We start from the raw sequence: 15,320 nt of genomic DNA, 5'->3' as shown, positions 1-15,320 counted from the left end.
TGGAGTAAGGACAGTCTATTCAATAAATGGTGCTGGGAAAACTGGATTTCCACGTGCAGAAACATGAAGCAAGTCCCCCAACTTACACCTTACACAAAAATCCACTCAACAATCAGTATTTATTAAGATTTTTTGGACAACGTGGCATCCCCACAAGGAACACTGCTTGACCATGCTCCTCCTGTTTCTGGGAAAGAAACCTCACTTAAATCACAATGCCAAGAAATATTTGTTAAACAATCAATAGCCAGGGCAAACAGAACGTGAAGCATGTTAATTAGATGTCTTAGCAAATAAGAACACTTACATTGTCTGCACATTGATAAATAGAAATTAATTCAGTCTCCAGAATTTTAGGAATAGCAATTTAATATAAAATAACATTGCTGTTATAGCCTTGATGCACATCCGAGGTTTGATTTACACCATGATTTACTTTACTCAATTTAAAATTTTTCCCTAAACTCCATTACTAACTCTGAGAGGGAGAGAAAAAGAAGTTTAGTGATAGAGACAAAGAGAAATCCTATTCAATGCCTCATACCTCCTCAACCCCAGTGCTTGTTCCTGGGTCGAGGCTACAACCAACAACAGGGAGTCAGACCCAAGAATTTTACATGGATGGCCAGGACAAAGTTACATGAAGATTCACCACTTCCTCCAGGGCCCTAGGAATCAGTAGCCCAGGTCAGGAGCAAAAACCAGAGCCAGAAACTGATGCCATTCTCTCAGATCACTAGGCTAAACACCCAACCCACCAGTTATATTTAAAGGAAAAATCAATTTCATTTCCTTCATATAGCTTAAATGCCACTTCAGTCTGGATTATCGGTCCTAAACTCTGAATATGTGACAGCTAAACAAGTGGAAATCTTTAGAATCCCTTAGAACTTGCTCTTTTCTTTAAGTCTTTCAAAGAATTCTTTTCAGGCCTTATGAGAATAATGTAGCACTTGGGGAGGAAGATGCAGCCCAGGAGCCCTGCACTGGAGGCCAAGATGGAGAAGACCTCCACGGCCACCATGACCTTCCCCTTGGTGCTGTGGTAGACAGGCAGGAAGGTCACCCAGACACTGCAGAACACCAGCATGCTGAAGGTCAGGAACTTGGCTTCATTGAATGTGTCGGGCAGGTTCCTGGCTAGGAAAGCCACAGTGAAGCTTGCCAGGGCCAAGGAACCCAGGTAGCCTGGGACACAGTAGAAGGCAGTGGCCGAGCCCTTGTTGCACACCAGGATGATATGGCCATGCTCAGAGTGTGTATCTAACTCAGTGAAGGGAGGAGAGATTCCCAACCAGATGCTACAGAGAGCCAGTTGGATCAGGAAGCAGATGGGAATGAGGGAGTTAGAAACTCCTGATACCAGCAATCGCCTGATAGTTCTTCCAGGTTTTGTAAGCTTGAAGGCCAGAAGCACAGTGATGGTTTGGCCAGCACAGTAGAAACAGCCACTGTGAACACAAGGCCAATGCTATTTGCTGGAGGAGGCAGGTGGCTGTGTTGGGATGGCCAAGGAAGAGTAAGGAGCAGAGGTAGCACAGGAGGAGGGCGATGAGCAGGATGTAGCTGAGGGTCCTGTTATTGGCCTTGATGATGGGAGTGTCTCGGTGCTTCACAAAGACCCAGAGGACTGCAGCTGTGAGGACAGAGAAGCACAGAGCCATGCAGGCCAGAGCCATCCCCAGGGATTCCTCAAAGGCTAAGAAGGTCACCAGCTTGGGGAGGCAGTGGTTTCTCTCCATGTTTGGGTACTCGTGATCTGCACATGGGATGCACTGCTCTGCATCTGAGGAAAAAGAGAGACTCAGGATTGATACTTAATTGCTGCCTTTTTCTGTCCAGGAAAGGCGTCACTTTTGCACTGCCACTTTGAGAACAGACTGACTCTATCATATACCAAGATGCACTAGGGTAACTCTGCATTCCCAATCCAGGGAGAATGCTCTCTTCCTAGAATCAGTGGGTGCTCCTAGCTTTTGTCTCAGAGACAATCTGGACACACACAAGCACCTATGTGATGAGCTACGAATTCCCATATGATGGTAATTTTTTTTTTTTGTTTCTTGTTTCATATACTTAGTGGGTGTTGCACATCACTCTGATAAATTATTTGTTATAATCTTTACACCTGATAAATGTATTCTTTCTCTGAAGTGTGAAAAATTAAGTGCTTTCTACTGCTGCATTAATGGTCATTGAATTATTATTTTTGAGCAATAAAAACTATTTTTGGGCCGGTGATGTGGCTCAGCAAGTTAATGCCCTGGCCAGCACCCCATACAGGTGCCGGTTCCATTCCCAGCTGCCCCTTGATCCAGCTCTCTGCTATGGTCTGGGGTAGCAGTAGAAGATGACCCAAGTCCTTGGGCCCCTGCACCTGCCATGGGAGACCTGGTAGAAACTCCTGGCCCCTGGCTTCTGGTCAGTGCAGCTCTGGCCATTGCAGCCATCTGGGGAGTGAACCAGCAGATGTAAGACTTCTTTCTCTGTCTCTACTTGACCCTGTAACTCTGTCTTTCAAATAAATAAAATAAATCTTTTAAAAAGTATTATCTGCTCTGTATTTTGAATAATGGAAGCATTTTCTAATTAGTGTATGTCTACTTTACATAATTTGATATATTTGGCTTTCATAGGTAATTCCTTAAATGTTTATCTTGTGCAAAGACCCTTTTTAATGATGCCAATCTGCATCCTTTATGATTATATATTGTCTTCATATTTCACACGCATAATGCTAAATATGGTACAAGAGTAATAAAACATTTCTGTATCAACTTGCACCGTCCCTGTACATTGCATTTATGCATGAAAATACATGGATTTGCTCTTCTAAGGAAGCATAACTAAGCTTGGTGGTGATGCTTTTTACATGTATTGCCTAGATTTAAGCACAGCCCATTGGAAGAGCTCAGATTAGGACTGCCTCTCTCAGAATTGGAGGGTAAAATAAGATGTCTTGTCAAATCAATAGCACAATTAAGCCCAAAAGGATGAGCGCCACCAGAAACCAGTCTACTCATAATGTGGTAGACATAGCAAGCGATCATAAAATGGATGTATGGAGATAACAAGTGAATGTTTGTATTCATAGCAATGGTTCACTACAATCTCATTACAAAAATTCTTGGTTTTTTTCATTTTTTGTTTTTGTTTTTGTTTTTTTTTAACTTTTAATTAATAAATATAAATTTCCAAAGTACAACTTTTGGATTACAGTGGCTTTTCCCCCCTATAACCTCCCTCTCACCTGCAACCCTCCCATCCCCCACCTCCCACTCTCTCTCCCATCACATTCCCAATCACAATTCACTTTGGGTTATTTATTCTTATTTTAAATTTTTATCAATGTAAAGAGAACAGATTTCATATATTTTATAGAAACAACTCTAAAATGGTAGCCATACTTCCCTCCTCCCTTCCCTCCCAGAATACTCCTCCTTCCTTCCTTCCTTCCTTCCTTCCTTCCTTCCTTCCTTCCTTCCTTCCTTCCTTCCTTTCTTGTTTTAACTTTTACAATAATACAAATTCAATTGCTTTATAACCACAGACTTAATGCACCATTAGCCATAATGTTCAAGAAGTAAAATGTAGAAACAGCACACTGTTCCACAGGGGTATAGAAAAGAGCTAAAAACATAATGAAATCCTAAGATGTCAATTTAATTCTTAAGCAATGCTTTTTTGTAGTCTATATTAACTACTAAATATCAGAGAAAACATATGATGATATTTATCTTTTGGGGACTGGATTATTTCACTGAGCATAATGGCTTCCAGTTGCATCACTGTTGTTGCAAATGGCAGGATTTCATTCCTTTTTTGGCTGAGTAGTATAATTATGACAGTGGAGATATCAGTAGAAATGGATACGGTTTCTACCTGTCTGATTGGAAATGTCTCTGTCTGTGCAAAAAGTGCAAGTATAGCAGCAGACAGGTCTTCCTTCCTGTGGCACTTTCCTGAATCCTGGGCCACAGCTCTGGCTACACACAGATTGAGGAGTCTGAAAGGAAAAAGTAGAAACATTCATCTTGATTATTGGCCACATTGATAGAATTTCAATGCTTAACCCCTCACAACAGAAAATGTGACCTTCAGTTTAAGGTCATCTCTGTGTCTCCTCCGACCCCTGCCATGTCATCATTAGCTAGGTGGCTAACTTGGAGCTTCTGTGGTCATCAGTGTACTTTGTCAACATGTACCAAATATTACAAATGTACTTAACCACTTTTATTTCACACATCACCAACTAACATCCCCTGCCATTTATCTCTTATTGAACCACTATATCCAAAATATGTTTAATGTGGGTTTCTATGTGGCAATGATTCTGAAAACTAGAATGTCTGAGAAAAAATTGACCATGAACTCATACTTAGTTGATTAGAATATTTTATAGCACAGATAAAAGAAACAAAAGACATGATATGGAGGCACATCACTGAGAGTAACTATGAAAAATTCAGGTCAACATAGAAATGGTTAGAATGTGTTACGAAACAATAATTGTGTTTAGTACATTTCTGATATTTTCCATTCAGGCAGGCCATTAATTTTAGAGATAAACACATCACTTGGGTCCAATGCATTGTTGTTATATTTGGTCATGCAGAAAATATCATATTTTGGAAACATGACAAATTATTGTCAATATCAAGATGTTATGTAGAATAAATTGTGGAAGACTGAGTAGCATGTGAAATGAAAAAAGGAAATGCTATCTACAAAGAGGTGAATGATAAGTCAACCCATAGTCCACTGTGTTCATCATGCATCACAACATAAAGACCCTCACCATATGTGATTAAGGTCTTCAGAATATATAGATATATTTAGTATTTATGTGTCTATACACTAATCTCTCTATTTCTTTTCATTTATAGCCTTCATTCTATTCACTAAACATCTACAAAATATATGTGTTCAAATTAAAAAAAATAAATCAGGGGCTGGTGCTGTGGCACATTAGGTTAATCCTCCACCTTTGGCACTGGCATCCCCTATGGTCACTAGTTCTAGTCCTGGCTGTTCTTCTTCCAATACAGCTCTCTGATGTGGCCTGGGAAAGCAGTAGAAGATGGCCCAAGTCCTTGGACCCCTTTACCCATATGGGAGACTGGATGGAAGCACCTGGCTCCTGGCTTCAGATCAGCACAGCATGGCCATTGCAGCCATTTGGGGAGTGAACCACTGGATGGAGGACATTTCTCTCTGTCTCTCCCTCTCACTGCTATAACTCTACCTCTCAAATAAATATTTTTTTTTATCTTTTATTTAATGAATATAAATTTCCAAAGTACGACTCATGTGTTACAATGGCTTCCCCCCCCCATACCGTCCCTCCCACCCACAACCCTCCCCTTTCCCACTCCCTCTCCCCTTCCATTCACATCAAGATTCATTTTCGATTATCTTAATATACAGAAGATCAGCTTAGTATACCTTAAGTAAGTATTTCAACAGTTTGCTCCCACACAGAAACATAAAGTGAAAAATAATAGATGATTTTTTTTAAATGATGATGAAATCAGATCAGACCTATTGTCATGTTTAATCCCAGTGAGAGTCAAGTTGGGAATTGATAATTTCTTTCCTTCTTTTTTTTTTTTTTTTTACAGATCAGTTTAGTGTACATTAAGTAAAGATTTCAGTCGTTTGCACCCCCATAGAAACACAAAGTGAAATATACTGTTTGAGTACTCGTTATAGCATTAAGCCTCAGTGTACAGCACGTTAAGGACAGAGATCCTACATGAGGAGTAAGTGCACAGTGACTCCTGTTGTTGACTTTACCAATTGACACTCCTGTTTATGGCATCAGTAATCTCCCTATGCACCAGTTATGAGTTTCCAAGGCTATGGAAGCCCCTTGAGTTCTCCGACTCTTATCTTGTTTAGACATGGTCATAGTCAAAGTGGAAGTTCTCTCCTCCCTTCAGAGAAAGGCACCTCCTTCTTTGAAGACCTGTTCTTTCCACTGGGATCTCACTCACAGAGATCTTTTTGCCAGAGTGTCTTGGCTTTCCATGCCTGAAATACTCTCATGGGCTTTTCAGCCAGATCCGAGTGCCTTTAGGGATGATTCTGAGGCCAGAGTGCTATTTAGGACATCCGCCATTCTATGAGTCTGCTGAGTATCTCACTTCCCATGTTGGATCACTCTCCCCTTTATTTATTCTATCGGTCGGTGTTAGCAGATACTAGACTTGTTTATGTGCTCCCTTTGACTCTTAGTCCTTTCATTATGATCAATTGTGAACTGAAATTGATCACTTGGAGTAGTGAGATGGCATTGGCACATGCCACCTTGATGGGATTGAATTGGAATCCCCTGGTATGTTTCCAACTCTACCAATTGGGGCAAGTCAGCCCGAGCATGCCCCAAATTATACATCTCTTCCCTCTCTTATTCCCACTCTTATGTTTAACAGGGATCACATTTCAGTTAATTTTCAACACTTAAGAATAACTGTGTGATAATTACAGAATTAAACCAGTCATATTAAGTAGAACAGACAGAAAAACTACTAAGAGGGATAATGTATTAAGTTGTTCATTAACAGTCAGGGCTATGCTGATCAAGTCACCATTTCTCATAGTGTCCATTTCACTTCAGGAGGTTTCCTTTTTGGTGTTCAGTCAGTTGTCACCGATCAGGGAGAACATATGGTATTTGTCCCTTTGGGACTGGCTTACTTCACTCAGCATGATGTGTTCCAGATTCCTCCATTTTGTTGCAAATGACTGGATTTCGTTGTTTCTTACTGCGGTATAGTACTCTAAAGAATACATATCCCATAATTTCTTTATCGAGTCTACCGTTGATGGGCATTTAGGTTGGTTCCAGGTCTTGGCTATTGTGAATTGTGCTGCAATAAACATTAGGGTGCAGACTGCTTTTTTGTTTATCAATTTAAACTCCTTTGGGTAAATTCCAAGGAGTGGGATGGCTGGGTCGAATGGTAGGGTTATATTCAGGTTTCTGAGGAATCTCCAGACTGATTTCCATAGTGGCTTGACCAGTTTGCATTCCCACCAACAGTGGGTTAGTGTCCCTTTTTCCCCACATCCTCGCCAGCATCTGTTGTTGGTAGATTTCTGTATGTGAGCCATTCTAACCAGGGTGAGGTGAAACCTCATTGTGGTTTTGATTTGCATTTCCCTGATTGCTAGTGACCTTGAACATTTTTTCATGTGCCTGTTGGCCATTTGGATTTCCTCTTTTGAAAAATGTCTATTGAAGTCCTTGGCCCATCTCTTAAGTGGGTTGTTGGTTTTGTTTTTGTGGAGTTTCTTGATCTCTTTGTAGATTCTGGTTATTAACCCTTTATCTGTTGCATAGTTTGCAAATATTTTTTCCCATTCTGTCGGTTGTCTCTTCACTCTCCTGACTGTTTCTTTTGCAGTACAGAAACTTCTCAATTTGATGCAATCCCAATAGTTGATTTTGGATTTGACTGTCTGTGCCTCCCGGGTCTTTTCCAGAAATTCTTTGCCTGTGCCAATATCTTGAAGGGTTTCTCCAATGTTCTCTAATAACTTAATGGTGTCAGGACGTAGATTTAGGTCTTTAATCCATGTTGAGTGGATTTTTGTGTAAGGTGTAAGGTAGGGGTCTTGCTTCATGCTTCTGCACGTGGAAATCCAGTTTTCCCAGCACCATTTATTGAATAGACTGTCCTTGCTCCAGGAATTAGTTTTAGATCCTTGATCAAATATAAGTTGGCTGTAGATGTTTGGGTTGATTTCTGGTGTTTCAATTCTGTTCCATTGGTCTATCCATCTGTTTCTGTACCAGTACCATGCTGTTTTGATTACAACTGCCCTGTAGTATGTCCTGAAATCTGGTATTGTGAAGCCTCTAGCTTTGTTTTTGTTGTACAAGATTGCTTTAGCTATTCGAGGTCTCTTGTGCCTCCATATGAATTTCAGCATCATTTTTTCTAGATCTGCGAAGAATGTCTTTGGTATCTTGATTGGGATTGCATTGAATCTATAAATTGCTTTTGGGAGAATGGACATTTTGATGATGTTGATTCTTCCAATCCATGAGCATGGAAGATTTTTCCATTTTTTGGTATCCTCTTCTATTTCTTTCTTTAAGGTTTTGTAATTTTCATCGTAGAGATCTTTAACGTCCTTGGTTAAGTTTATTCCAAGGTATTTGATTGTTTTTGTAGCTATTGTGAATGGGATTGATCTTAGCAGCTCTTTCTCAGTCATGGCATTGCTTGTGTATACAAAGGCTGTTGATTTTTGTGCATTGATTTTATATCCTGCCACTTTGCCAAACTCCTCTATGAGTTCCAATAGTCTCTTAGTAGAGTTCTTTGGATCCTCTAAGTACAGAATCATATCGTCTGCAAAGAGGGATAGTTTGACTTCTTCCTTCTTGATTTGTATTCCTTTGATTTCTTTTTCTTGTCTGATGGCTCTGGCTAAAACTTCCAGAACTATGTTAAATAGCAGTGGTGAGAGTGGGCATCCCTGCCTGATGCCAGATTTCAGTGGAAATGCTTCCAACTTTTCCCCATTCAATAGGATGCTGGCTGTGGGTTTTTTTATAAATTGCTTTGATTATATTGAGGAATGTTCCTTCTATACCCAATTTGCTTAGAGTTTTCATCATGAAAGGGTGTTGAATTTTATCAAATGCTTTCTCTGCATCAATTGAGATGATCATATGGTTTTTCTTCTGCAGCCTGTTAATGTGGTGAATCACATTGATTGATTTGCGAATGTTGAACCATCCCTGCATACCAGGGATGAATCCCGCTTGGTCTGGGTGGATGATTTTCCTGATGTGTTGTTGTATTCTATTGGCCAGAATTTTATTGAGGATTTTTGCTTCTATGTTCATCAGGGATATTGGTCTGTAATTTTCTTTCAGTGCTGCATCTTTCTCTGGCTTAGGGATTAAGGTGATGCTGGCTTCATAGAAAGAATTTGGGAGGATTCCCTCTTTTTCGATTGTTCTGAATAGTTTGAGAAGAAATGGGATTAGTTCTTTAAATGTCTGGTAGAATTCAGCAGTGAATCCATCTGGTCCTGGGCTTTTCTTTGTTGGGAGGGCCTTTATTACTGTTTCAATTTCTGTTTCAGTTATGGGTCTATTTAGGTTTTCGATGTCTTCATGGTTCAATTTTGGTAGATTGCATGTGTCCAGGGATCTATCCATTTCTGATAGGTTTTCCTGTTTGCTGGCATACAGGTCCTTGTAGTAATTTCTGATGATTCCTTTTATTTCTGTGGTGTCTGTTGTTACGTTTCCTTTTTCATCTCTGATTTTATTGATTTGGGTCTTTTCTCTTCTTTTTTTAGTTAGTTGGGCCAATGGGGTGTCAATTTTGTTTATTTTTTCAAAAAACCAGCTTCTCGCTTGGCTGATTTTTTGTAATGTTTTTTTGGATTCAATCCTGTTAATTTCTTCTCTGGTTTTAATTATTTCTCTTCTCCTACTAGATTTGGGTTTGGTTTGCTGCAGTTTTTCTAGGTCCTTGAGGTGCGCTGAAAGCTCATTTATTTGGTACCTTTCCAATTTCTTGGTATAGGCACCTATTGCTATAAATTTGCCTCTCAATACTGCTTTTGCTGTATCCCATAAGTTTTGATATGTTGTCTTGTTGTCTTCATTTAGTTCCAGAAAGTTTTTGATTTCTCTTTTGATTTCTTGAATGACCCAGTGTTCATTCAGGAGCATGTTGTTCAGTCTCCATGTGTTTGCATACTTTCTGGGGTTTCCTGAGTTGCTAATTTCCAGCTTCATCCCGCTGTGGTCTGAGAAGCTGCATGGTATGATTCTAATTCTTTTAAATTTGCTGAGACTTGCTTTATGGCCTAGTATGTGGTCAATCCTAGAGAAGGTTCCATGCGCTGCTGAGAAGAATGTGAAGTCTGTAGATGTAGGGTTGAAAGTTCTGTAGATATCTGTTAGATCCATTTGGGCAATAATGTCAATTAAATCTGCTGTTTCCTTGTTGATCTTCTGTCCGGATGATCTGTCTATTTCTGAGAGTGGAGTATTGAAGTCCCCCAGTACTATTGTATTGGAATCTAAATCTCCCTTTAAGTCCCTTAACATATCTTTTAAATAGACCGGTGCCCTGTAATTAGGTGCATATACATTTATAATAGTTACATCTTCCTGTTGAATTGAACCCTTAATCATTATATAGTGTCCCTCTTTGTCTCTCTTAACAGTTTTTGTATTAAAGTTTATTTTGTCTGATATTAATATGGCTACACCTGCTTTTTTTGGGTTTCTGTTGGCATGGAATATCTTTTTCCAACCTTTCACTTTCAGTCTGCATGCCTCTCTGTTAGAGAGATGTGTTTCTTGTAGGCAACAAATAGTTGGGTTGTGTTCTGTGAGCCAGTCAGCTAAACGGTGTCTTTTAACTGAAGAATTCAGACCATTAATGTTCAATGTGACTATTGATACGTAGTGACTTTGCCCTGCCATTTTCCCGGAAATATTTTCTAGTATATGCTTTGAGCTTCCCATGCTCTTTTACTGGTAGGTGTTCTTCCTTTCCCTTCTTTCATATTGATGGCCGTGTTTCTGTGTTTCTGAGTGTAACACATCTTTAAGTATCTTTTGCAGGGCCGGACGAGTGGCCACAAAGTCTTTCAATTTCTGTTTGCTATGAAAGATCTTTATTTCACCTTCATTCACAAATGAGAGCTTGGCAGGATATAATATTATGGGCTGGCAATTTTTCTCTCTTAGCACCTGTGCTATGTCTCGCCATTCCCTCCTAGCTTGTAGGGTTTCTGATGAGAAGTCAGCTGTGAGTCTGATTGGAGATCCTCTGAGAGTAATCTGACGTTTCTCTCTTGCACATTTTAGGATCTTTTCTTTATGTTTCACTGTGGTAAGTTTAATTACCACGTGTCGTGGTGAGGATCTCTTTTGGTCATGTTTATTGGGGGTTCTATGAGCTTCCTGTACTAGGATATCTCTGTCCTTCTCCAAACCTGGAAAGTTCTCTGCTAGTATCTCACTAAAAAGGCCTTCCAATCCTTTCTCTCTCTCCATGCCTTCAGGAACTCCTAGAACTCGAATGTTGGTTTTTTTAATAGTATCCTGTAGATTCCCAACAATATTTTTTAGGTTTCTAATTTCCTCTTCTTTTCTTTGGTTTGACTGTATGTTTTCCTGTGCTCTATCTTCTAAGTCCGATATTCTCTCTTCTGCTTCACCCATTCTGTTTTTAAGGCTTTCTAATGTGTTTGTCATTTGATCTATTGAGCTCTTCATTTCATTTTGATTTCTCTTCACTATAACACTTTCCTGTTCTACTAGTTTCTGAGTTTCATTTTGACTCTTCCTTAAAATTTCGTTTTCACGAGAGAGATTTTCAATCTTGTCCATTAAGGATTTCTGTAGTTCAAGGATTTGCTTTTGAAAACTTCTAAATGTTCTTATCATAAATTTTTTGAAATCCGTATCTTGCATTTCTTCTATCTCATCATCTTCATACTCTTGGCTTGGGGTGTTTTGCTTATTTGGAGGCATCATAGTGTCATCGTTGATCTTGCTCCCTCTATTTCTGTGTTTGTTACTCGGCATAGTTAATTCTTCTTGTGTCACTGTGCGTTTTTTTTTTCTTTTTTTTTTTATTTATACTGTGTCCGTGTTAAGTGGACTGCCTGCTGTTGGAGGAGCCTTGGAGGCTTGAGATGGGTGCGGCCTGAGAGCTCTGCCTGGTTCTTCCAGGTTAAGGGTGTGCAAAGGTGACACCCTCAGGTTATGTGTGGTAAATCTCTCTCTTTTTATTTCTTTCTTTATTTTATTTATTCAGGGGGTAAGTAACACCGCAGGGCAGGGCTGTGCAGAATTGATGGTATTTAGCTTCCAGTCTTTGGCTCCTCTGGACTCCCACTGGGTTGCCTAGGCTACTGAATTGTAGTGACTCAGTTCCTTAGCTCTCCCCCATTGATATGTAAATTCAGAGAGCAGGCCTGCTCTTTGTCTCTTGGGAATTCTTCTAGCCTTGCAGCCTTGTAACCTTTGCAAGGTTAGGGGGAAGAGAAACCCCGAAGCTTTTTTTTTTTTTTTCCTTCTTTCCAGTAGTGAGTTTGCTGCACTTTCCGGCCCCCCTCTAGATTCTGACCCCCGTTTCCCCACCAGTGTCTCGGGTTATTGAGCTCACCTCCCCTTCCAGCGCCGATGTGTGGACTCGGAGCCCTGAGCGTCCCAAGTCTCCCCGCTGTTCTCTGTGTGGCATGCACTCGCCTTGGAGCACTGGGGCTTCTGCGGCTCGGTCCCGCGACTTGGCTTCCGCGCGGTGGGCGACCTTGTTCTCCCAGTAGGCCTCCGATTCACGATTCCCGTGCAATTTTTTCCTGGTTCTTTTTTCTGCGGCTACCGTAACTCCCCTTTTATTAAACTAAATTTTCCCGGACTATCGGTGCGCGCCCTCACTATTCCGTCATCTTGGCTCCGCCAAAAATAAATAAAATTAAAAATAAATTAAAAATAAATCAGTAGATTATTCCAAGTTGCACATTCATTCAACATGCATTACCTAAGACTATATAAGGATTACCTCTCTCTATATATAAGAATACATAATATATATTACCTATATACAGGATAACCTACATATATTTTATATATATATATATAGGGTTACCTATATATATATATAATATGTAAGGATTATATATATATTATAAGGATTGTAATATATATATTATAAGGATTATAATATATATATAATAAGGATTATATATATATATAAAAATATGTAAGGATTAGCTACATATATAAGTATTACCATGTATTTGGAAACCATGATGTGAACTGAGACTCTGATGCTTACATAAAGGCTTCGTAATTAATCTACTCCCAAGATTCTACTCAGACCTCTATGTAGGCCTGTGGTATTGAAAGGGATCCATACCTCTTTGAATGCAATAGGCCATTCTATCATCTCTTCATTGATGACCAAGGCTTGATCATGTGAACTCTTAGAGAAAAACTTTCCAATGTTGACCATCAACCCAAGGCCCACAGGAAAATTCACAATATTCTGGATATCATATTGTACCACATCGTGCCTTGTTTCATGGAAAGATATGTCACTTCCAGCACTGTTCCTAAACTGGATTTTCTTCAGGAGTGGGTGAAGCTAGAGGACAAACATAATTGTAAGATGTACAGCATTCAAGTTTAGGTGCTAGAGATGGGATTAAAATGGTGGAGAAGGGAGGGTGATGGCTGCTGTAGTCTAGGAGAACATAGTTTAAGAAAAAGTAGAAGGACTGCAGGCTCAGGGAAGTGTTAGGAAGAAAACAGCAGAGGAAATTCTACACAAATTGGAGGGACACAGTGGACCTATGTGGAGGGTAAGGACATGCACAACTCAGGACCCCAGCAGCTGAGAGCCTCTGCACCAGTGTTGGAGAGTGAGGTGAGACCAATCCGCAGGAGCCAAGCAACTGGCGAAAAGCTGCAGGAAGAGCTTAGAGGGAATCCAGCTTGGAGTCCCATGGGGGATAGTGTACCTGCCAAACTACAGGAAAATAAACAAAGTAGGGGGCATGTTTTCTCTCTTTCCAATTACTCTGCAACTGTGTCCTGTAACAAGCTGATAGAGAACAGGCATAACCTTGGACATACATAACAGCTGCACCAGCAAACAGCCAAGCAGAGACTCCTGAGTCTGGTGAGGAGGACAGGGGGCTGAGTGCTTGTGACTGTGGGAGGCTTGTGTGCAGGATTGTGTTGTGTTCTTACCTGAGCTTCTTCTAGAGTTCAACAAAGTAATCTTAAAAGTCACATTATTAATGCTTTTAAAATTTGACATAAGCCTATTTTTTAGATACACATTTTTCTAAAACTGAAGATTTCCAGCAGTCCCTGTTGATCCAAAACAAGACAAACATATAAGAGGACTCAGCCTGTGGCTGAGACTTTGGGCACTCACTGCTGGAGGTGCCATATGATCAGGGCTCCCTGGTGAGCTGGCCAGGGACATTGTTGGAGAATCTGAGCTTACACCGAGGACTGCACAGATCCTCTGTGTGGTCCTTATGGCAGAGCAAACAAATAATATACACACTGGAGCTAGCACCCAGTAACTGGTCTCCTTTGAGTAGAGGAGCTCAGCTGAGTCTACACCAACAGACAAAAACAAACCTATCTGATCAAAAAAAAAAAAAAAAACAAGAGAGAAAGAGATAGAGATTTACTATGCCAAACCTGGGTGTGTCACCTCAGTTACAAACCTCACCCTGGAACACTGAAAAGAGCTTCCTGGACATATCTACCACAAAGCTCTAGGGATTTCCTGGAAGCAGACATTCCATTAATCCACACATAGTCCAAAGATGAAAGCCACCACAGTGATAAAACACAGAAACCAACTAGTATCTCCACAAATGACGATCAACAAATGCACCAGTTCAAGAAACAGAATAAGAAAGACACTATGATGGCCACAAAAGTACACAACACTTCAATACTAGATTGTGAAGACAATGAGATTGAAGAAATCCCAGAAATGGAATTCAAGTTACAGGTTATTGAGTGGTGTACATGCACTAAGCAGTCACTTCCCAGGCTCATAATCCTCAGGGATTCTTCTTAGGAGAGACTTAGTTGGGTTTGGGTGGTCACCATGTCATGGGTTCATGTGAGGGGAACTATTCTATCATTGCCTGAAGAAATGATGGGAAGTGATTTGATACAAACAGTAAATTATATTAGCTGGCTTAGGCATGCACTCTGCTGTATCCATGACCAGGAAGGAGGTTTAGTTGGGGCTTTAGGGAAGGTAAGCTTTGCACTTAAACATGGGTCTGTCATGGATGGGTGTGCTAAAGGATAATTTTAATGATGGTAACCAGTTGTGTTCTTACCTGAGCTTCTTCTAGGGTTCAACAAAGTAAACTTAAAAGTCAGAATATTAATGCTTTTAAAATTTGACATAAGTCTAGTTTTTTAAAGATATACATTTTTCTAAAATTGAAGATGTCTAGCAGTCCTTGTAGATCCAAAACAAGACAAACACATGAGTTATATGTGTTAAATTATCTATACTTAGAATTTTATATCTCACTAATGCTTAAAATTGATACCATGTGGGTTTCTTTCCACTCAGCTCTCCTATAGAAACTTAGTTGAGAATTTGATTAACTTTTTAAACCTTATCTGGCAGTATATGACAAAAACCATGGAGTTCTACTTCAGTAAAAAAAGTGCAAATATATTAGGGCTTCATGCCTGTCCTGTTCTGGAGGAGGTTTACCTGCCAAGGGAGAAGCTTAGGTTGAGCTGCATCTCCTGGAGATCCCATTTCTACTTTCTC

General features: G+C 40.1%; 1 pseudogene; it reads right to left on the bottom strand.

Annotated features, from left to right (window-relative positions):
* Positions 1 to 874: 874 nt before the first annotated feature.
* The window catches only part of LOC127486825 (vomeronasal type-2 receptor 116-like), a 36,198-nt pseudogene continuing 21,752 nt past the window's right edge, over positions 875 to 15,320 (bottom strand).

This window comes from Oryctolagus cuniculus, chromosome 16, assembly GCF_051225735.1.
Source record: "Oryctolagus cuniculus isolate XC-2025 breed Fujian yellow rabbit chromosome 16, ASM5122573v1, whole genome shotgun sequence".
Classification (NCBI taxonomy): domain Eukaryota; kingdom Metazoa; phylum Chordata; class Mammalia; order Lagomorpha; family Leporidae; genus Oryctolagus; species Oryctolagus cuniculus.
Note: the sequence above shows the minus strand (reverse complement) of the source record. Positions and strands in the feature narration are given on the sequence as shown.